This window comes from Marmota flaviventris, chromosome 15, assembly GCF_047511675.1.
Source record: "Marmota flaviventris isolate mMarFla1 chromosome 15, mMarFla1.hap1, whole genome shotgun sequence".
NCBI classification, from domain to species: domain Eukaryota; kingdom Metazoa; phylum Chordata; class Mammalia; order Rodentia; family Sciuridae; genus Marmota; species Marmota flaviventris.
The window spans coordinates 65777516-65802825 of record NC_092512.1 but is presented as its reverse complement, the minus strand read 5'-3'; the positions used below and the strand labels follow the sequence as shown (position 1 = coordinate 65802825).

The 25310-nt window shown below is 36.1% G+C and overlaps 1 long non-coding RNA gene across 1 annotated transcript in view; it reads right to left on the bottom strand.

The window, feature by feature from the left end:
* Window positions 1-3661: 3661 nt before the first annotated feature.
* The window catches only part of LOC117794858 (uncharacterized), an 80083-nt gene continuing 58434 nt past the window's right edge, over window positions 3662-25310 (bottom strand). The window contains exons 3-5 of the long non-coding RNA XR_004618735.2: window positions 9170-9262; window positions 4796-4878; window positions 3662-4526 (exon numbers count right to left, since the gene is read on the bottom strand). This is a non-coding gene — a long non-coding RNA (uncharacterized lncRNA). The remainder of the gene's footprint in view (window positions 4527-4795; window positions 4879-9169; window positions 9263-25310) is intronic.

The following is a 25310-nucleotide window of genomic DNA, read 5'->3' as shown; positions in this document are numbered from 1 at the left end:
CTACCTAGATCCCAATATTCTGCTTTGCAAAATCTAAAATGCAAAACAAATTTGTTATATCTGATAAGGATAACTGAACAATAAAGTTATTTTAGGATAAGAATTGAAATTTTAACTTCTGTCGTCAAATTCTCTTTTCTCTTTTCTTCTTACTTCTTTCAATTATAACACTTGGATATTATCTTCTAAACTCTATTTTATTAATGAAACTCCATTTATATCTATCTGTTTCCCTCCACTCGGAGCCATAAAGTATTGACTAGAATGAGTTGCATGCTCAAGAATAGATCATTATCTGGAGCTATTAGCTTGCATTGAACTTGCTTATTCTAGTTTCTTTCCCATAATGACTCATGGTTTTTATATTCTGAGTGCTCCAGAGCTATTAGAGCAAGATCCATGCTAACTTTGCTCATTTAACATTAATGGATTACTCAAAAATCCAATTTATTTAAAAAACCAGAAAGGTTAGCAGTCAAGCAGGCCAAGTACTTCACCCCTGTGAACACATAACCCGCCCCCCACACACATACACAAGCTACAGGAATAGCCCAATTATCATTCAAATGTTGCTTCTTACGTGTGGAACTAGAACAGGGTAACTAGTTTTATGATTTAAGTATTTAGTACCATCTGGTTGCTAAAGTCACATGCCTAGCTCATCTCAATCTGGCTATCTTCTTTCTGGAACAAGGATCAGATGGGTGATGCTCAATTCTGGCACAGTATCTCTGCTTTGTGGTTGAAAATATTCTTTTTTTGAATGACTCATTCTGTCTTTAAATAGATATCCTCAATCTAATCTTATGGCACTGGAGCTTTGTATTCATGAAAAAATAGTTATTTTTCCTTTCCCTATTATGTATCAGACCCAATCTAATTGAGTATAATCTTACTGCTTCTCCTATATACCATGCAACAGACTTTATCACTAACATTTTCTGCTTAATTCTTTAAAAGATGGTAACTAGCTGATTAAGGACAACTGGTGTAGAGTGAGGCATTTGACCTACATTGTCTTGCATAAGTAGAAGTGAGGTCAAAAGTATTATTATTTAAAGTAGAAGGCACTTACCATCAGAGATCCCTGTAGCTTGTTCAAGGTCAAACATTTAAGTAGTAATAGAAATAAGGTTCAACACCATGTAGTCATAATTCGAACATCAACCTCCTTTCTTCAGGTAAGAGCTAGGAGGACATAGTAAAATTGGCTATGTGTTCTCCCACTACTTCCAAAATTATTAAAGTGTCAAAGTCTTGATAGCTGAGGAAAATTAAAATTCTTAATTATGTCAACTCTATTCATTCATCATAGTAAGCATTTCTTTTGTTACCTCTGTTAACATAATTTAGACGAAAAAAAAAGATACACCATGCTGGTAAAACAAGCCAGTGGGGGGGAAAGCTGAAACACCTATGATCAAGACAGCTTATTAAATGATGGTTATGGAGTAATGGTGAGGGATGTGGCCTTAGTGGTGAAACAAATGAGACCAGCACTCTAATTTCCCCTGAAGTTTACTTCCCAGAAGCTGCTCCTAGGCCACAGGGCAGAGCTGTGGAACTGAAGCAGACAGCAGAATTCTCCATTAGTTCAAAGACAAGAGATGGGAGTTCAGAGAGTCCAGGGCAACTAGAATAGAATAGAGTAAGGGAGGTAGCTACAGGGAGAGGTGAGCATAGAGATCAGAATAGGAGTGAGAACCAGAGAGAGAGAGACAGACAGACAGACAGACAGACAGAAAGACAAAAAGACCTCCAGAGGTGTACTGTTCCATGTTGGCTTTGGTCCTGTGAAGCTAAGAACCAACAGAAAGAAAAAAAAAAATTTGTCAGAGCTCACACAGGGCTGGGAATCGTTGTTTTCCAACCAGTCAGAGTACAAAGATTTCAAAATAAAGAAATATTTGAAAGAGTCCTTAGTAGAGAATTATTTTAATAGGGAAGCAAAATTATCCCCCCAAATACCTCTGGATTGGCCCTAACAATGCTCATAAATGGCTTTCAAGAGACTAAATGGTTACAAAGAACTGCAAAAAAAGATCAATGCTCAATTTGTCTAAAAGAGAAAAACAAAATCCGGTACCTAACAATGCAAACTTCACAATGCTCAGAGTTCAATTAAAAAGTCTGTCTCTCTCTCTCTCTCTCTCTCTCTCTTTCTCTCTCTCTCTCATACACACACATACACACACACACATACACATAATAATAATATAATAATAATAATAAATATTTGAACCATAACTCTGAGTCTACTAGATAGCATCAGTACAATAGAACAAAGAATGAGAAATGCTGTAATTAGGGATCGTGAAGAAGAAAATCTCTGTATGAATCAGAAATCCCTCACTCTGGACCTCCTTGAGCAAATGTCACAGTCACTATTGCACTCTCAGGAGCTGGGATAATTTGAATCTTCAGATCAATTCACAACATGGATCAAGGTAGTTAGGTTATCACCATGGTCCATTTGGCAACAGAGTGATTCTGTTCAAGATACTGCAGCAGGCTGTGTGCTTCATATACTGACTCATGTGAAAAGGCTTCATGACATCTTAAGAAAAAAAGCTCAAATGAACACATTTTGTACCTAATGCATTTGCTGTGTCTCTCAGGTCCCAGGTGCAGCCCCAGTGACAGTAATAGGAGCTTTTATCCCCTCTATCCTTGCACACTGTATGTTGCATTGACAGGTGGTAATGAGGAACACATTTTGCTTTTCCTTTACTTACATGATGACATTCAATCATGCATCTGGGCCTCATTATTTTGGTTTTGTTTTTCAATTAGAAATGAGAAATTGCTTGAAATTATGATTCCTTTTGCCTTCCCTAATAGCTTTATTTGCTTTAAAACACCCCCCCCACACACACACACAAAAAAAAAAACAAAAAAAACACATTTTCCTGCTGTTATTTGGAAATTATGCTCTGAAAAAGCTTTTCAAGTAGGAGAGGAGGCTCATGCTATCTGCATCAGAATGGGAAAAGGCTCAGGAATCTCGATGACCGATGACTGGGCCCTCTGGTTCTGGATTCTCTGTCTTCCAGTATGCTGGGCTAGATTCCTAAACATGGCTCAGAGATTCTTCTCAAAGACTCCCTCGCTGACATGACCTATAGTGTTTGCCTGGGCTACCCTGATTGATCTAGGTCTCTGTCTTAGCCCTTTTCTAATTCTATGACAAAATACGATTGTCTGATCTGAGTAATTTATAAATAACAGAAATTTATTGTTAACATTTCTGAAGGCTGGTAAACCTAAGATCAAGGTGCTGGCAGATTTGCTTTGTGGTAAAGACCTGGTTCCTGATTCCAAGATGGCATCTTAAGTGCTATGTCCTCACATGACAAAAGGGACAGAGGGCAAAGGGGGTCTATCTAGTTACTTTCAGCCCTTAGCCAAGGTTAATACCCCCATCCATGAGGGCAGAGACTCATGACTTAATCACCTCCTAACAGCCCCACTTCTTAATGATGACAAAACATTGAGTTTTAAGTTTCAACATGAATTTTGGAAGGAACACAAACATTCAAAGCATAGCAGCCTGTGATTCACCTGACTCACAATGCATTACAGTCACACTCTTGACCATGGTCCCTCATAGCCTGACATGCTCTATTCAGACTGCAAATTTGCAAACAAAACTTCAACTCTCTTGTGTTTTTCAGCTGATATAATTGTCTCAGAAGTGCCACTCATGATTAGGTGAACAGGAGATCTGTATTACAAGTGGAAACATATTAAGGAGACAAATGTTTGGCAGTGTTATTATAGGTCACGTGCCACGTGAACAAGAACTTTGAGATGGAGATTCATTGCATGAAGTTGACTAGGAAATACATTCAGAATCAACATCCCTGTGGGAAAGAAGGAAGCCAACATGGTCAAAGAGAGATAATTTGCTGTCGTAGCAAATTACCACGAACAATATGGCCAAAAACACCCCACAAAACAACACACACATTCATCATTTTACAGTGCTATGGATTAAAATTCCAACACTGGTCTCACCTAATTGAAATCAAGGTGTCTTCCAAAATGAGTTTCCCTCTAGAAATCCCCAAAGAAAGTCCATTTTCTTTCTTTTCCAGCTTCTAGAGATAGCCCACATTCCTTGGTTCTTGTCCCATTCTTCCATCTTTGAAGCCAGTAATGATGCATCAAGTCTGTCTCAGAGTTTGTCACTTCATCTCCTGTTTCCTTTTTTTTTTACCTTTAGGGGATCTTGTGCTTATTATTAGTTTCTTCCAGGCAATCCACAATTACATCTCCATCTTGAAGATAGCTGATCAGCAATCCTACTCCATATGCAATTCCCTTTTTCCATTTAACTTTATATATTCACAGGTTCAGGGGATTAGGCCATAGATATATTTGGATGGGCATTATTCTACTATGAAGAATCTAAAATGAATTCAGTCATTCTACACAAAAGATGATACTTCAGAGTTGATATGAATGGGGATATGGGTAATATGTCTTCATAGCTCTCATGAACTGTTGTTGCATATGGTCTGCACCTAGAAAGTAGATATAATCTTGGGTCATAACTCTTTTCTTGGAAAGATAGCCCTAGAAAGAGATGCAGCTGAGATGTGACAGTCCTTGTGCCAAAAGGAAAGAAACATTTCTGTCTTCAGTGGTAGTAGTGGGAGGACTTTGAGATTCACACCACAGCTTTAGCTTTCGCTAAACTTAAGGTAAAGTTGTGGTTAGTCAGTGTTCCACTACTATAGCAACATATCTGAGGTAATCAACTTAAAAAGAGCAAAAGTTTGTTTTGACTCACAGTTTTGGAGATTTCAGTCCTTGTTGCCTTTGGACCTGTGCAAGGCAGTGATGGCAGAGTGTGTGGTAGAGAAAATATGTTCACTGGTTGGGAAGAAAAGAGGCAGAAAGGGATTGGGTTTCCAAGATATCTTTCAAGGGTACGTGCCCAGTGGCCTTCCTCCTTCCCACTTGGTCCCATGCCTTAATGGTTCCACCATTTCCCAATAGCACCACAGGCTGGCCACAAAGCCTTCAACACAAGAGCCTTTAGGGGACACTCACCCAAACAATAGCACTTCTTCTTCCCATGTATGACTACATGACTCTACCATAATGTAACTACTGATATTGACATTAATGTTAACATATTAGTAGTTTTCTATGAAGACTCCCTTACATTACTGGTTTGCCATGCCTTAGCTAAGTTTCCAGTATAACTTTGTAACATTTTACCTCAGAGTAGCAGTGTATTAATTGACTTCAAAGTTCATTACTCAATGTATTTTTCTTAGTAACAAAATACAACTTTCTTGGTTATTTTAAAGAAATTACAAATTCTTTTCCCAGGATTTTCATTATTTTATGATTGTGGCTTTGCATAACTTTTTAATCAAGGCTATATCATAAGTAATAGGGTTCATTTTTAGGGAGGTGTTAAGAGGTCCAGAAAAGTCTCCATGTTTCTTAGTCTAAGGTTTATGATCTCTAAAATAAATATACTTCTGTTTTGAAATACAACAGATAATATAAAAAAGAAGAAGAAACAAAAGATATAACATAAATTACCTAACTAGTACCTAGGAAAATCATAATTGCTCAGTAAATTGCAGGAATTATGAAGACATATTGTGATATTATCCCAATTTTTTTTCTGTTCCACTAAAGTCTAATTTAGAGTACAAAATACTGTAATCATTCATCACTTTAACCCAAATAAGCTATACGTGTCTGACATGTAACAGCTGCGTAATGCTTGTTGATTGAGCAATTGTTTGGTCAGGTACTCACTGAACAAATGCATGAATTGAATAAAATATTTCCATTCTTAATTCCTTAGGGGAATTCCATTCCTCAGGACCATCTATTTTGTAGTTTTTAATTTTTTTTAATATTTATCTTTTAGTTTTAGGTGGACACAATATCTTTTATTTTACATTTATGTGGTGCTGAGGCGGGAACCCAGTGCCTCAAGCATGCTAGGTGAGCACTCTACAACTGAGCCACAACCCCGGCCCCTATTTTGTATTCTTAACAGGACTTTCTGAACTTACCTGCCATTACTACCCAATCCAAGCTCATCATCTGGATAGTTACCTCATTTCTTTCAACCTAAGAATATTAATTCTGACTTCACACCTTATTTGCTACAGCTTCCCTCCTCCCCTCCCCCATTCCAACCCACAGTATCAAGGTCCAGATGAAATCCCACCTTCACACAAAGACTTCCCACCTCACTGTTCTTCCCAGAATTTGTTTAATTTTGAATTCTCATGTCTTCCCACATCTGCCGCACTCATTTTACACTTTGATATAATAACTTGTGTTGCAGTTTGTTCTATCTTGTTAATCACCTGACCTCAAATGTTTCCACACTCTTAAGGCAAAAAGTCTCATCATCTCATAACATCTTTCATCCATTCCAAGTTGCATATTTTCACATTTTAAGATCTGTGAAATCAGAATGCATTTTACAACCAATGACAATTCAAAATTATTATAGTCTCCCATTACAGTGAACATTAGTTGAAAGTAGTTGCATTTTCTTTTTCTCTCAGAAACTACCAATGTGAAATCATTTTAAATTAAATTTGTAGTGTATATTCTGAACACATGGAAGATTGAGTACTGACATCAAAGTTTCAGGTGAATTTTGTTTTCCCGCCATCAGCCACTGCCAAGAGAGAGTGAACCTTCCTTTGATTTTTTTTCAGCTTATCTGTTATCTGTCTTAATGTAATGGGGGGTGTCTTATTACACCCCCATATTGAGGGCTCTTTTATTTAGTTGTAAATAAAATACTCATACAGGTTTACAAATGATGGCATCTTGCAGTGACGTATTATTATTGGTATTACCCAAATGCTTGAAACAATATTATTTAGAAGATTAATATATGCATACTAAATTGAATTGAATTCACTCTGGATGCTCTTTTCCTTTTGATTCCACAACCTGCCTCTATGTCAAACCCAATTCTCTTTTACTAATTTAATAATATAGATCTGAGGTGAATGGATAGAGTTGCTATGCAGTTGCATAGGTTATTCTTCATTCCTTGAAATCAGACCACCTGGGTTGGTATAGTGGCTTTTTCTGCTGTCTAGCACAAGAACTTTTAGACATAAAACTTGAGTTCTTCAAACCTCGATTTCCTCATTGCAAAGTGGGGGTGAGGGTAATGTTGCAGAGGGACGATGTGAAGGTTAATTTAGAAAATCATGTATTCAGCCTAGTTCTAGGGTCAATGTAGTGTTCATTATCTGCAGATTTTTACTCAAGTAATGCATACAAGTATTCCATCCATACCAAAATCTCACAAGGTCTCAATATTCTATGCCTGTTCTTTCATTTGAGAATGGAGATAATAATAGCCCTGATCTTGTAAAGCTGTTTTGAACATTGAGTGGGGTGCTTAAACGTGCCCAGCACCCTTTGTATCATGTGAGTTGTCTTTGGCTCTGTATACAACATCTCCTACCATCCCCCTCCCCACCGCCCTATGAAATCAGTACTACAGTTATCCCCGATTTTATAGATGGGAGTTAAATAAAAACTCTGCACATAGCTAGAGTTGTCTGAGCCAGGATTCAAGCTTATGTCTGTCTGAGATTAGTGCCTGAGATCTCCGTCATTTGCCACCTGCCAACGGGAAGTAACTGTGAAATGCGCCTCACCATTTTAAAGCTTTCTCTGCTTCACACACATTCTACGTGTGTACCCTCTGTCAAACATGAGCATAAAAGGAGGCATCAAAGCTGGCATGGAGTCATTTTTCTAGGTGGGAAATGGGTGATGTTAGAAATATGGTTGCTGTTTAAACTGAGAACATATGGATATGATTTAAATGTGAATTTAGCAAGTCAAAGAAAATGAGCAAGCAATAAAGGGGAAATGTGAAGTAGAAACTTTGGCTTTTCCTGAGCTGTTATTACAAATGGCTGCTCAGAAAGCTTTTCCCTTTGTCATCTGTAAAGCCTGATCTCTTGTGTATAATAGGTGTATTTGTATACTGAAGATGTCTTTTTATGTTTTAAGTCATGATAAAATTTCAGCACACATTTTTCAGTAAATGGTGTTTTTCTTACATGAATAAATGATTCCTTTATCTGAGAGGTAACTTTTAGCCACACCGGAGAATAATTGCCTAGAAAATTCTTGTCTATTATGTCTTATCCTTAAGAATAATAATGGAGCATATTAATAGTCACCCTCTTAGAATTTATCAGGCCATGGGAAACATTAGTAGATAATTAGAAAGTTGTCCAGGACCCTGAACTTCAGTATCAGTACAAAAACTTTAAAAAGTCTATTATTTTATAATGATGAATGTTGAAGAATGCTATACCTTCTTATACATCAAGTAACATTCATATTTGAAGAACTGGTGGTTTTGAATTTACATGCTGTTTCCTAACTTTTAGGAAATGGATACAATATAAAAATGCTATCTTGCAGATAATTTGGAAATCTTCTGTATCAGCATTATTATTCACCACCAAAGTGACTTTAGTGCATGAAGGAAAGGTTATCTCCTGAAACTACAGGTTTGTAATTTCATTTATTTTCTTAATCATTAATTCACTTAGCAAATTTTAATTGAGCACCTAGGATGTTCTAGAAAGTGGGTCAGAGTGATGAAAAAGATAAGCAAGGTCTACTCATATGATGTCAACATTCTGGTAGGACACAGTCCTTCAACAGACAACCAATGAACAAGTAGCAGCAATCAGTTATAGCACCTTTACGGTCTCATGGTTGGTAACTATGCCATGAAACATTAAACAAATGAAATGTAAACTTTGCCCTCCTAGATCTTCAAGCACTTTACTGTGTACACACACACGCGCGCGCAAATAAATACTAAAAATGTGATATATCACAAGACAAAAGTGCAAATAGTGTGTAAAGAAGACAAATGTCACCAGGCATAGTAACGCATGCCTTTAATTCCAGTGACTTGGGAAGCTGAGGTAGAAGGATCACAAGTCCCAGGTTAACCTAGGCAACTAAGCAAGACTGTCTTAAAATCAAAAAATAAAATAAAAAGGGCTGGGGATTAGCTCAGTGTTAGAGCAGCACTGGGCGTTCAACCCCTGGTAAAACACACACACACACACACACACACCTCTGAAAAATCACTTCCAAATTAAAGGATAAGGAAAGAATTTCTCACCTTAAAACTTTTTCTATATATCTTGAAAGATGAATGGAGTTCCATAGGCTGATGGTGATGGGAATGAAAAGAGACATTCCTGCCGGAGTACGGCTGCAGCAAAATAACGGGGGGGGGGGGGGGGGGGGGGTGGGTGACAAATAATTTGTATAGATTGATACAGCAGGAGAGGGAGCCATTTATTACAGGACAGGAGCAGTATTTATACATTCCACACAGCTTATCTAATTAGCATAAACTAGATACATCAGTCAACCAATCAGGAATCTCCACACGTAATGGCTTGCTTTTGTTACTTCTCAAACCACTCCCTCTGGCATTTTGCCAGGCACCATCCAGACTTGTTTACAAACTCTAACATTCCCCTGGCAAAATGCCAAGTGTTATTTTGACTTGTATACAGACTCTAATATTTCCCCCTTTTGTTTAATTTAAATAACGACCATAGTGGTTTTTACAGAAACACCATAACTAACCTGCTACAAACAGAAAGGGAGGATACAAAATGCCACAATACCAAGCCACTTGATGGCTCCATGCAAGAAGCCCTTGGAAAAATTATACCAGCAATGACACCGTTAGCAAAGATACCGAGTTACAATTTGTTGTAGATTACAGTTTGTTGTCTCAGTCCAGGTAAAGAATGTCTCAATAGATTAACTCACAGTCCAGGTAAATCACAGTCCAGGTAAGTTCTGCAGGCAGCTAGCCTAAGCTGTAGCAGCAGAAACAGCAACAACTCCGAAGTCTCATCCATTTCTCAGCCAAAGTTTTGTCCGGTTTTCAGCAACACTGGAAATTCTTCCACCTTGGTCTTTACCGGCACTGGGACAAAGGCAGGAACTCCGGATGGCTAAAGAAAATCCTGTAGCATTCAACTAAGAAAACAACCTTCTGAACAATTTAGTATATTATCTCAAGGTTTTTTACATTTGAAATAAGCCTTAATAGTGCTCATTACTCATCAGCTTCCAGGTGTGGGAAAACCATTATAGCTACTGGCCTTGGAAATGACCAAACATCAGGGACGCCAGTAGTGTCTTCTGCTGGCTGTAGTGCCTGGGCAGCCCCAGATGGCCCTGGGGAGTGTCCCGGACTCAAACTGCTACTGGGCACAGTGAGCAAGAGCCTGTGAGACTGTGCCTCCAGATCAGGTCTAGATTTGGGCGGGGCAGTGGAAGAGCCAGCTCCCCGGCCAGGAGGCGGGGAAGGGCCAGTCGCCGCTGCCTCTTGGAAAATCCTTGCTGCGCTGTGACCGGCTTGCACACTCGGCAGCCGCCTCTCTGCTTCACGCACCCTCCGGTAACGAAAAGTATTTAGTAATAGCCTTTTGCTGCAACTTTTTCCCTGATAATCCTTCTTCTTCTGAACTTTCTTTTTCTTTCTGACTAGAGTTCCTGGGCTTCCATCAACACATGCCCTAACTATTCTTGGTTCTACTGGGGTGCCTCCTTCCCTTAGTAATTTATTTCTCACCCCTTCCATATTCTCATCACAAAGACAATACAATACACTGAGACAAAACAAGACACAAACATACTGTATCAATCTTCTCCATTTTCTCGAAATGGCCATTTTTCCTCTCGCCCTCTCTGCCTAGGGACGAGCAGATTGCTCCCGTCCTATCTATGGACGGGCAGCTTTTTTTTTTCCATCACTTACCCCCAAGTGTCCAGGGGCTCCCCGTAAAGGGCCACCATCTGCCGGAGTACGGCTGCAGCAAAATAACCGGGGGGTGACGAATAACTTGTGTAGATTGATACAGCAGGAGTAGGAGCCGTTTATTACAGGACAGGAGCAGTATTTGTACATTCCACACAGCTTATCTAATTAGCATAAACTAGATACATCAGTCAACCAATAAGGAATCTCCACACTTAATGGCTCGCTTTTGTTACTTCTCAAACCACTCCCTCTGGCATTTTGCCAGGCACCATCCAGACTTGTTTACGAACTCTAACATTCCCCTGACAATATGCCAGGTGTTATTTTGACTTGTTTACAGACTCTAACACATTCCATGCCATGAAATCGATGAATGTGAGCCCAGATACAGGGCAGGAAATGCTAGGGCGGAAAGCCAGCAGTCTTGGTGACAGAGGACAGGGAGTGAGTGGACATCAGAGGGGACATTGCAAGACCAGAAGGGAGCCATTTGAAATTTAGTTTACATTATATATTTGACTTGGAGGGCCAGATACAAAGTCCCACCTCCAAGAACAAAGACATACATTCAACACAGTACCTTCAGGGACATTCATTGTCTAACCAGAATAGGCCTCTTTATGAATGCCAGAAATGTCTCTTACTCTCTTCTCCATTGCTTTCCTGATTTACCTGTGACATAGCGATTATATCTGTGATGTTACAATAAAGGGCCAGTAACATTTTTTTCTGTAAAAGATGAGACCTAGCTGCAAATTCTTTAGACTATGAAGGTCATGTTGTACCTGTCACAGCTACTCAATAGGCATGACCTGAAAGTAGTCAGAAACAATATATAAATAAATGGGTGTAACTGTTTTCCAATAAAACTTTATTTCCAAAAATAAGATAGTCATTTCACCAACTTCTGAAATTGAATATAAACCTACAAAGGTAGAATCTGTATCTGCTTGCTTGGAGTGCAGTAAATTTTATACAACGAACACATAATTAAAATTAAATAAACAAATAGTTGACATCATCTTTAAGAAATTGCTATTAGCATCTTCTAAGCTCAAATCTCTCATATGTAATAACCAATCACCAAATAGCTGATAATAGCTGGTGATTCAGTGCTGCTATTAAAATCTCCCAAGAAAACTAGATTGAATATTTTGTAGCCCAATCATTTTCAATATGTTAACACTAATTATTCAGGTAACTTCATGGAAATCAACTATTTAAACAAAAATATCTTAGAATTATTTGGCCCAAATGATATGCTTTTTTGTTTGCTTTTTTCCTTTAATTAATACTGAAAATTTTGAAAAATAATTGAAAATAGTAATGTGTCAACATTCTAATTAATAACACTAATAAAGAATGGGAGACTGGAGCCAGGACCAGGGAAACTGAGGTGAGGCCTGAGCAAGCAGGGAGATTATGATCAGAGAGGGAGGTCTTCCTGAGAGACACACAGGGAGAGGTCCTGGGAAGAGACTCAGGTTCTGAAGCCATGCTGAACAACAAGGCTGACAAGGACAAGTACAACACTGTCCAGGTGAAAAGCCAGTACTCAAGGGACTCATGAAGCAGGCAGAGGAGTGGGTTTGAGAGGCCAGGAGGATAGGGGACCATGGATACTAAAGTTGTTTCAGTCCACAGTGAGTGGAAGAGGATGCATTTGGCAATGGTAAAGCTCAACTCTTAATAGGAAATAATTACCATGAACAGGAATCAACTCCCCAGAATTGTCAAGGAAACTAGGTGACTTTGTTAGGGGTGTTGATGGCTTCTCTCTCTCTTTCTCTCTCTCCCTCCCTCCCTCCCTTCCTTCCTTCCTTCCTTCCTCTTTTTAGGGAAAAAACAACTTGAAAATATATTAAGATCATAAGAAACCCCTCATATAAAAACAAGGAGACAGACAAAGTGACATCCCACTGTGAATATGCTCTCACAGTGTGACCTTTTAGAGTAAGAATTTCCATTTTCTTCAATACTGAAAATCAATGAAGTTCTGCATAATGATAATTTTTATTAAAACACGAGGTGTATTTATATATCTCTCTGCATAAAAACATCAATACTATTTCCATGCTGTAAACTTCCAGGAAAGTGATTATATATTTTATGAAATAAACTTTAGTGAGAAAAATATGCACATAGGACTTATAAATAATTTCTCCTCCTTTAAACTATATTTTTAAAGTACATAACATGTGACAGTAACTGTTTTTATCAAAATTTTAGATCCAGTAAAGGAACTGGAAATGACTGACTGTCACAAATTAAACAACTGAGAAAGTTTTAAAAAGTTTTATAACTTTTTGGATTTTTTTATGTTAATCATGCAGCTTAGTCTATATCAGTCTTTAAAAACCTGGATAGGATGCCCATAAAAATTGCTCATAAAAGTTAGAGATTTTTAGATATTCTGCTGAATATTCTTTGAATTAGTAGGAGAAGCAAGCATGTGCTCTGAAATTGTAATTTTAATTTTTACTGTTAAACTAAGAATTTAATACAGGTCCACAAATCTCAGTCCACAAACCCACATATGTTATAAAGGAAATTTTTTAGGGGATGGGGGTACCAGGGATTGAACTCATGGGCACTCTACCACTGAGCCATATACATCCCCTGCCCTATTTTGTATTTTATTTAGAGATAGGGTCTCACTGACAGGATCTCACCTTGCTTTTGCTGAGGCTGGCTTTGAACTTGCAATCCTCCTGTCTCGGCCTCCCAGCCACTGGGATTATAGTGCACCGCCGTGCCTGGCTATAAAGCAATTTTTTTCTCATATTTTTCCAGCAATCTCATTACAGTTTAAAGAGCTTATTTGTTAAATGATTGAAATTTAACTTTAAGTCAGTGTCCTGCCCCACTCTTTTCTCCAGAATGGTGACTGTGCTGTGTGGGCTTAGGGGGTATTGAGAGCTCATGTTGGAAGTTGTAACAATAGCATGGGATCCATCCAGTGTTTGTGTCATCCATAGACTGGAGGCCACCAACACACCCTGCTCCCTCTGGTCTTTGGCAATTAGCTCCTGATGTAATTTTTTGTCCTGGAAATTTCATAACCTCACTTCACACCTTTGATTCATTTGTGCCCCCAGAAGATAGTTCCTTGCTTCTGCCCCGAGTCAAGACTATAAAAGTTCACACAGAACTCTTTGCATCTGCAAAGTTTCTGTTTCTCTTTGGTAAATGCCCAAATGGGATTGTTGGATTATTTGCTAAGTGTATTTGGCTTTACAAGAAACTGCCAAACCAGTTTGAGCAGTGGCTGTATCATTCAAAGTTTCATCAGAAATTGGATTGCTCCAAGTTCTGGCCAGTCTTGGAATTTTCAATCTTGAGTTTCAACCATTCCAGTAGGTGCATAGTGGAATTTGGTGTGGATTAGTTTTTATTTTCCTAATGATTAATGATATTAGGAATCTTTCCATTGTTTATTTCCATGAACATATCACATTTATTTACCATTTCTATATTCCATCATTTGTGGTATTGTTATCAATATATTTACTTCTACATATGCTATAAATCTCACAATACATTGTTACTAGTTTTTTATTTATTTAGCAAGTCAATTATCTTATAAAGAGATTAAAAATAGAAGCAGTCTTTTATATTTGTTTTTATTGTTGCCATTAGTGTATTGGTTTTCACTGAAGAATTTTCTTTACCATTTAATGTAGTACAGTCTGCTGGCAATTAATTTTATTAGCTTTTGTTGGGAAAGATATTTACTTGCCTTGATTTTTTTAAAAGATTTTTTTCTGAGCATAATAATCTTCATTGATTAGATTATTTCCAGTCCCTTAAAGATGTCCTTTTGTTGTGTTTGACCTCTATGTCTATGTATTCTTGTCTTTATTGTTCTGAAGGGAAAAAACTCCACTAGCGCAGTTATCTGGAGGCAGTTTTTGGACAGAAGTGTGTTTCCTGCTCTGACCGTAGCAGCAAAAAACTTCTAGAAGCCTATATTAGTGTAGGAACTAGCCCTCAACCAATTTCCTACTTTTTCTCGAGGATGGGGGCCTTTTGTTTCTAGTTCCTAAGTGAAAATGGAAATTGTTGTGGGTTCATTTTTTAAGCAGGCTTTGTTCTTGCTTTCTCCATTTCAGAATCTAATTTCAAATGTTTAATAGAGGTAACTTGTAAGGAAAAATTTATTATATGATCCTTGCTCAATTCCCTGAAAGTACAATGAACTGTGTTGATGCTCTAAACACATTAGTGATGTTTTAAAAGAAAGGAACAAGTGAGTTTTAAAAGAGTTGAATACATCATGAAGATTTTCCAAGATTTCTGACAGTCCCTCTCTTTGTAGTTAACTTTATTAAATACAAAGTTAAAATTCCATTGATTTTAATAGTGGGTATAGACTTTCTTTGTGTCAATTTAACTCCTGTCCTCCTTGTTACCATACCACATTCTAATCTTTGCTGGTTATGAAAACAGACCACTTTCCAATACTCCTGTACTTATTCTTTATGCAAATTTAAAAGTGGATAATGTACAGTGCTTTAAAATCTGCATTTATAATTTTAGTGTTTTTGAAGGCCACCATATCCCTTTAGAATTTGCATTGTGATTATTGGATAAAGATTACCCCACATTATAACTTTGCCCTTTCATCTCTCTTCCTGGATGAAAAAAAAAAAAAAGGATTAACTTCTGAATAGTCTTCCTTCATTATTTTTCATCTTTTTTGGACTATGTCCTAGACTAAGATTTATATTTAGTCACATCTTATTTTATTAAAAAATCTCAAATTTAATTTCTTCCACATGTCCATTAGAAAACATCTCATTACAAATCTTGGAGTAAATTTTGAAAGGAAAAAAAAAAAAAAAGCAAAACTTGCCAGTCAGTCTTTGTGTTTCTTTTCCAATGGTGAAAGTGTGCGGTTGGGGATGAAGGTGAGAGAGTTTGAGGAGAAAGCCTTTAAAAACCCATACTTTGAAATGGGGTCATTTCTCATCTTCATCATACTTAAATTTTTTTCTACTTTAAGTTTCCCAGCGAAAAATCAAAGATCTTTGTAAATATCAGAGAACAATTAAAAAATCACCTAGGCGGCATGTTTTCATTTTGGTAATTAGGTGGCTTGGAAGTTTTTTTAAACCTTGTGATCTGATTTCCCTTGCCTATTTAAAAAAAAAAAAAAAAGGATGGTGTTTGTACCCACTACATGGGTTGTTAAGCAGATTAGATGATAAAATGTTTGTAAAGTGTTCAGCAGTGAGAAGCTCCAAATAAATGTCCTGCAGTTTTACTAATATGATAATTGAGAAGGAAAAAGACATGGGTGGGAAACTAAAAGCTCAAAATGATAAGTAGAGTGGGTATTTAGTGAGAAAATGGTGAGAGGTAAAGGGAGTTCTGCAAATACAAGGAGGAGACGGGTAGCAAAAGATTCCTAAGAAATACATCAGGCTTCTACAGGAAACACAAAGACGTGTATAGGACGCAAATGGTCTGTCTCTTTATACAGACTGAAACTTCTCCTGTTGCTTTTAAATGTATAACTGGTTCATATCAGAAAGGTAATTCATTGGAGGACAAAAATAAAATCATTTCATTAATTTTTAATAATTGCCACTAATTTTTGTCTTTGCTGAATGTCTTTACCCACTTGGTTAATGAACTTCCTTAACATGATCATAATCAGAATCCGTAATATCTTAGCTACATCCATTACTAAAATTGTCACTTTGGGTTCTTAAAACAGTCCTGTTCATTTTTAAATTTAAATATCATAAATATTTCAAATATCTCATGTCCAACCTCCCTTTGGGCAGGAAGATGTAGGAGGCTGTGTTTTGGTCCTTACAGACCACTACCCACTTTTTTCAGGTATCACTCATGTTGAGTGTGGAAGAGAGAAGGAGGACATCAGGGAAGTGACAGTTCCTCCTTGAATGCCACAAAATTAAATTATGATGATAACTAATAACTCTTTAAGTCCCATTCCTGAGGGGCTTACTCCTTAGCTCCTCTTGGTGATCACTCATAAGATTTGGCCATATTTTAATAATTCCTTCTGAGAGCCCTCCAATGCATACTATTTAATTAAAGTTTTTAGTTGAAGATAAGCTCATATTCACATGTAGTTCTAGGAAATAACACCAATAGATTCTATACACAATCTTTATCCTGTTGCCCAGGGCTAACAACTTTCAAAACTTCAGTACAATATCAAAGCCCAGATACATAACGTGGAGACAGTCCAAACATAGAATATTTCCTGCTGAGATGCCTCATGATGCCCTTCCATAGTAATATCAACTCCCCCTCACCTCTACCACGTATGACCCCTGGCAACCACTATTCTGTTCTCCATGTCAATAATTCTGTCACTTCCCAAACATTATGTCATATTTTACAAGTATATCAAAATAATTGAATGGGGCAGAATAGCCTATCCAATAAAAGAAGCTGGCACAATAGGATATCCATATGTAAAATGACAAAGCTGTCCCCTCCCTAGCACCAAACTGGCTTTGGTAGGTTAGCTATGAGTCAAAAAACATAAGCAACAAAGATAAGCATAGATAAGTTGGACTTCATCAAAATTTAAAACTTTTGTGTTCCAAATCACATCACAAGGAAAGTGAAAATGCAACCCACAGAATAAGAGAAAATATTTGCAGTCATGTATCTGCGATTCTGGTATCCAGATTATATGAATTCAGTAATAAAGAAACAAATATTTATTTTCCTCTAATTAATATGGGCAGAAACTTAATCAACTTTCTCCGAATAAGATTTACAAATGACCAATAAGCACAAGTTTAAAAATGTTCAGCATCATTAACCACTAGTTAAATCCATCTGTAAATCATAATCAGATGCCACTTCAAATCCACTATGGTAACTTTAAGAAAAAATAACAATAGCAAGCATTGGTGAGAGTGTGGGGAAACTGGACCCCTGTCCACATTGCTTGTGTGATCATAAAATAGTGCAGCCACTTTGTAAAGCAGTTTGGCAGTTCCTCAAAAGGTGAAATATACAGTTGTTATATGACCAAGCCCTCCCACTCCTTGTATTATACATAGGGGAATGAAAACCTGTTTTCACCAAAAAGGAAAACACACACACACACACACACACCTACACACACACACACACAAATGTTTATAATATATATTTATAATAACTCAAATTAGAAACAACCTAAATGTTTGTTAATTGATAAACAATATGTGGTATATTCATGTAATGAAATATTATTTGAGAATAAAAATAAATAAAATACTCATATAATATAGATGGACCTTAAAAACACCACACAAACTAAAAAAGACCAGTCATAAAAAACTGCATATTATATGATTCAACTTGGGCAACATATACAGAATAGATAAATCCACAGACAGGAAGCAGATTCATAGTTTCCAGGGTTCAGGGGGAGAGGAAAATGGGCAAAGGGTTTCTTTCCAGAGTGGTGAAAATATTTTAGACTTAGATGTAGGTGATTGCTACAAAACTCTGTAAGTATATCCAAACTACTGAATTATATACTTTAAATGGGTGAAATATAGGAATTATGGGTTAAATTTTATTAGAAATATGTTTAAAATGTTATATATAAAAGGAATCATTTAGCACGTTATTCAGGAAGGACTTTTTCTCTCATTCTAATTCTCTAAAGATTCATCAGGTTTTGCAAGTATCAATTGTTAATTCCTTTTTATTACTGAGGAGTCCTCCACACAAACCACAGTTCATTCACACTACCCTGGTGAAAATGTGAAGGCCCCTTGCTTCAGCCTCAGGTGGAAATGTAGGCAGAGGCTGTCCTACTCTTCCACTCACCTTTACTGATACAGATGGGGCTAGGACTGCAGTGTTTTCTGTGTTTTTTTTTTTTTTTTTTTTGTATTTTTTGTTTTGTTTTGTTTTGTTTGGCCAAAATAGTTATTTCTCAAAGTTTTCTGTATTGCTAAGCTATCTTTCCTTTTTTTGTCTGAACGAGTGGGTATTTCTGGGGTTCTGGCTCCTCTGGCATCTGGTCTTGAATATATAAGGGAAAGGAAAACTGAGGGAACTTATCACTGTATTGCTTCCCCCCCAAAAAAAAAAATATTTACTTGTTCTGATTTATTTTCTCTAATTTTCAGGGATTGCTTCCATCTGTTTTATATATAATGCCTCAGTTGTTAGCTGTAATTGGTGGGAGGAATAGAAAAATGTACATCTATTTCATCTTCCTGACAGCATTATTCTTCTCCCACTGCATTCTTTTGATGTATATAGTTGTAGCCCTAATTCTCACCCACCATTCACAATCAAATGTGGACCGCAGGCACATGTGGGATGCAACTTGCCTCTAAAAAACTGGGAAATCAAGGGCTCTCAAGGACAATGAAGAGCATGGTGGTCTGGGGCTCTGCCTTTCAGGACAGAGTCCACTATATGAGTTTTCTCCAGTGCTTTCTTCCCTGATTTGGTAATATAAAAAGACATCAGCAATTCTTATGGCAAAGCAGATAGTTATATAGAGTCCTTCTTGTTGGCACATGCTTCCCATTCTTGTGTTTGAGGAAGAGAGATTCTCCTTCTCCCACTTGCATGAACCTTGATCTCCTGAAAAATGAGAATTCTCCTCTCTTAAAGTCATGTTACTATTTTGGTGAGGGAGTTGTCACCTCACAGCAACGGAAGGTCACTGTTCTCAAAGCTATGAATGTGTTCTATGGCAACAGAATGTGGGACTATTGAGCATCTTTATTCTCGGGGGGTGAAATAAAGAGACAAAGCACCTTGTGTACTTGACACCATTATGTTCAAATGCAACTTAGATGTTGGGCTGCCAAGTTATAAAGATGTTTCTCCTCAAAAATGGTTTTCTTCTCAAAGAAGTCCTATGTCCACCATGAGAGGGATTTGGGAAAATATCATGGGAATGAAAGCTTTTTAGTATCTTTGAGAAATATAAAATTGAACTTGCCAAAGCCCAAAGTAGCAAATTGGATTCACTAAGTATTCATGTGAAGTCTTGATAATCTCAGGTTTTATGCCATTTGTTTTTTAAAAATCATATGTAAAATATTTTAATATTCATTCCCCATCATTGACTTGAAGAGTACCCACCATTTATTCAATTTCATTAACTTTCTATTCCTCACAATTGAGGTAAATTAACTTAATTAGCTATAATTCTTTCTCCTGACCCACTATCTTGTCCCTTTCTCTCTTGGAATTCATAAATTACAGCCATCACTAAGAATTTCCTTATTCATGGAAGTTAGGAAATATTATTATTCTTATTTCTTATCTTTTCAGTTAATGTGGTAATTTTATTTCCTTTTATTTTCATTGTAATTTATGGTCAGAGTAGCAATCAAATACTGTACTCAAGATGTTTAAACGGGATGATAATAGAATATATAAAGGACATCCGTAAAACTGCACACATGAATAATTGAGAACTGAAGTGACTAGCATTGTGACATTTTGTTGTGGTATCCATTATTTGCAAAACAATTTGCATGTCAATTATATAATACCCAAATCCTTCTGTGTATACTTAAAATCTCTTCTAACTTCCCTTTCTCAAAATACCTTTTCATGAATTATATCCATACTTAATCCACAATCTTTAAGGATTAATTACATTATGAGGAAACCAATAACGATAATCTCTGTACAATCTTAAATGGAAAGTATGTGCTTAAAGAGAAAAACAGATGCTATTCATATATGTCCCTGGTTTCACCCAAATATAAAAGAAAATCATGACATTTATAGGAAGTCTAAACAGAATAATTTGATAGGTAGCTCCAAACCTGGGAACAGCAATAGAGAATGAGTGAAGAAAATCTCCTGAAATAAAAAGACCATACCAGTAGCTTGTGAATTCTATCAAAATATAACATTAGGGGTATACTGACCAGTTGGTATAAACCACTCTTAGCAGAGAAACATATTTAGTTTTACTCAGCAGAAAATTGAAGAAAAATACCAATTTAACAGAAAAAAAATGACAGTTTGCTTTTCAATTTTGGTCTGATGTACCATCTAGTTGTGCTAAATATTTAGCAACATGAAAATACTAACTATGTTTAAAATGTTAGATGTCTGGTTTCAGTTCCAATATGTAAAGAACTTAGAAGTCATCACTCCTGGATCTTTCAGAGAATTGAGGTTTCAGGAAAAACCATCACCCTAAAATCTGATGAGATAATTGCACACAGGGAAGATGAGCCAAGATCAGTTTGACTAGTTCAGAAGTCACCAGAGATGTAAAAACCGATGGCAACACATGAACTATTAACTTTGAAGAACTTCTGGAAGCACAATATACACTCATATGAGAATGAGAAACTCTGGGTGGCTAGAGACTTAAGGGAAGTCTATTTTTCATAGGATTTTCCTCCAGGAATCTCACCATATTCCCATACTGAAAAGCCAAGAAAAAGCTTCAAGTTTCTGGCTGGAAGAGGGTAGGGAATAACCATTTAAAAAAAATAGTCCAAGTATTTTTTCATTAAAAAGACTAACTCTTCTGGAAAAAAAGTAATATTTTTTACCAAACATGGGAAAAGGGAAATGGCCCAGTTCTAGCACATCCTAATTTCCTGTCTTGCCTAAGGGGGAAAAAGAGACTGAGAAACACTTGTGAAGTTCACAGAGCAGAACACAGGCTCATTAAAAACCAAACTTAGACATTTAGAACAGTTTCCTTCTCTTCAATAAAGCTCCAGTAATAATATCAGCAGATCTCAGCTAAAAGCTGCAAGATGCACACTCTATTTAATAAGAGAAATTTTAAAGAAAACAGAGGAGACAAAAGACAAGAACAACAAAGGAAATTGAAGTCTGGGATACCAACAGGAAAAGTGAACACAAAATGTAGCCCACCTTGTCATCAGACTCACAGATCTCACAGGAAAGGTCTATTTACCTAAGTGGCTGTTGGCTGATAAGTCATTTCTAGCTTTCAAGGAAAAACTGAGGTCTATAAAGCATTTAAAACAATTAGAAGAGATAAAACATATATCAGAATCAGACCCCAATAGAACTAAGATTTTGAAATTATCCAATAGGGAAGGTGAATCAAATATAATGACTGTGCTTTAATGGGAAAAGTAGATAAAACTTAAGAACAAATGGGTAATAAAAGCAGAAATATAAAACCTCCAATATTAATACAACAATGGGATACTCGAATACATCTTTTAACATGGCCAAAACTCTTATTAAATACTGACACCACCTCACACTGTCAGGGATGTGCATCAGGAAGAACTGCATTTTTTGCTGATGAGAGGTCAAAAAATGGTCCAGCCACTCTGGAAGACAATGTAGCAATTTCTTACAAAAACTACATACACTGGATACAATGCAGCTGTCATGCTTTTTGGGATCTACTCAAGAATACTGAAAACTTATTTCCACCAGAAAACCTGCACATGGATATTTATAACAGCTATATTTTTTTTTCTAAATCTCAGACATACAAAGATGTTCTACAGCATGTGAATGGATAAATAAACTGAAATAAATTCAGATAACAAAGTGGTATTCAAGAATAAAAATAAATGAGTTATAAAGCCATGAAAATATATGGAGGAATTTCAAATGTGTATTAGTAAATGAAAGAAGTCAGCATCAAATGCTACATTTCATGATTCCAAAAATATGACTTTCTGGCAAAGTCAAACCTATGGAAAAATAAAATGATGGGTGGAGAAGGATAAATATGAGTAGGTGGAGTAGAAAGGATTTTTAGGTCTGGAAAACTATTCTGAGTGACACTATCATGGTAGATACCAATAATTATCCATTTGTCAAAATCCATAAAATATACTACTTTAGAATTAATTGTATCATAAACTATAAGCTCCCAGTGATACCGCTGTGTCAAAAAGATTCATCAATTTTGACAGCGAACCACTCTAGGCAGGATGTTGGAGGGGATGTTTGGCAGAGTTAGAAACAGAAGGTATATGGCAGTTCTCTGTGCTTTCTGCTCAACTTTGCTATGAACCTAAAACTGGTCTACCAATAAATTCTATTAAAATAAAATTACTCAAGGAGACATAAAATAACATGTTCAGAACTGCAATCTACATAAAGAAAAAAATTCAAGCAGGGAATAAATGAAGATAAGTATAATTTCTCTTATTTTTCTTATTCTCAAATGATCTAACAGAAAACTCTTTGAAGTAATAATGATAGTATATTATATTACTGTATTATATAGACATGCATAATTAATGGAAGCAGCTTCATAAGGAATAAAAGAGAGAAATTAGGGAAACTCTTATATAGATATCAACTTTATTTATGTGTCATTATAGTGTTATTTGAGAATATAGTTCAATTCACTGTAAATGTACATTGCAATCTCTAGAGCAACTATTAATTTTTTCTTTAAAGAAATACAATTGTGATAGAAAGAAAAAACAAATAATACAAATTATAGTGTTTGCCTTGGTTAGGATTGGAAGATTTCTTAGAAAATATAAAGAGGAAAATTTCTAGAATGATCAAAATGTTCACTATCTTAATTAGGATGAGGGGTTAAGTGAACGTGTATATTTATTCAAGCTCAATGGATAGTTTTAAATGCCATATAATTGGCACATAAATTACACCATATTTGTAAAATATTTATAATTTTTTAAAATTTAAATATAATAAAATTATATGCATAATGGTCTAATTGTAGTAAAATACATTTGGAAAGTGTTATGAGGCAAGGACATCAGTTTAGTTTGTACTGGGAAACGATTCTCCACAGGTGTCTCATTTCTGCATGATTATCACTTAGTTATTAACTCCCCTTTGTTCCAGGCTATCTTTTCAATGAGACTACCAATACTTTTGACCTCAGTTAGCCCAATTAGGTTTCTTCTCAAACGGACTCATTACTTTAAAGAGACTAATACTTAGATCTAAAAAGAATGTCACTTTGATAATATTTTTATAACTCTAAATTCTTAATAGGGAAATCAGCTTAAATTACAGTTGTTACATTTCAACCTGGGGGAACAAGTGATAGGATATAGTAGTTTAGTTCAAGTTGTGGAATATAAGAAGTGAAAGATACATTTTTAAATTGGCAAGTACTTAACACTTATAAGCATACTTTTTTTTCAGTCTTTTTTCCATATTTTATTGGTGCAATATAGTTGTTATTATCACAAATTTAATGAATGCAAAATCCTTTTGGAATAATACTTTGGACATAGAACATTAAATGAATATGTTTAAATTTTTTAAAAAGCCAAAGAGTGGAGGAGTGAATGATTCTGCTATATTTGAAGGTGTAAAATCATTTTCCATAGCTTTAGGAACCACAAAATGGCAGGATTTGATATTTCAGACTGCCAAAAGCTTCTACTTTTGGATGCCATGGTAGCTGGGTTTAATGAGCTCAGACATGTGCATTTGAAATTCACCTGGTACCTTGATAATCTGAGTAAGATTTGGGCTACGTTCTCTTTCCAGAAACAACAACAACAAAAAAAATGATGGAGCAGACTCTGCTTCCTTTACCTTTATTATGTTCAGTTTAAAAACTCTTAAGGACAAAACATAACTTACAATAGTAGAACTGAGAGTACTTAGGGAACTGAATGAATGAATGAATGGAGGTAGACACTAAAATCCATTCCTAAAAACCCATCATATCCATCATAGAGAGATGAGAAGCAGTACCATAGGAATTTTTTGGGGATCTTATTAAGTTCATATCTGTGAGTTCTACTGTCCAGAGATTTTGCATTCTCTGGTCTGAGATGCAACTCCAGAATCTGCATCTGCAGAGCACCCCAGGGGATGCAAGTTTAGTAGCCATATAGCTGAATGGGGTGAATAGATGATTTTGATGATTTCTGTAGGAAAGACAATTGAAAAACAATGACCTTACTCATTGTACTACTATCTGTAAGGATTTGTTAATCCTTAAAGTAAATGAAAAGCTGAGACAGGGAGAAAATAACCCTAGACCAAATGGTGAATTATGAACAAAGCATTAAAGAATAAAAATATAGAAAGCACTGTTATTCTCAGAAAAAAAATTATCAAAGGGGAAAGGTTCATAGTAATAATTATATATATATATACATATATTCATTATATATATACATTTATATATATATTTAGAGGGAACATACAGATCTAAATTGGATACTCCTCACTTTTCTAAGCAGGCACTTTATGTAATTAGCTTACTTAATCCTCACAATGTTATAAGTGATATATTATTATTATTTCTCTTTTTCCAAATAAGGAAATTAGGGAGAAAACATAGCTAAGTAACTTTCCAAAAGTTATCTGGCCAGTAAGTGATGAAGGCAGGATTTTCATTTAGGAGGACTAGCTTTTACCATGATGCATACTATCTTTAACTCACTGTCATAGATGTCCTCAATGCTCATCGCTTGAATAAAAGAAAATAATATCATACATCTTGAGCACCTGATGTGTTCCTGGCACTGTGCATGAAACATTTTGACAAGGGAGTAAA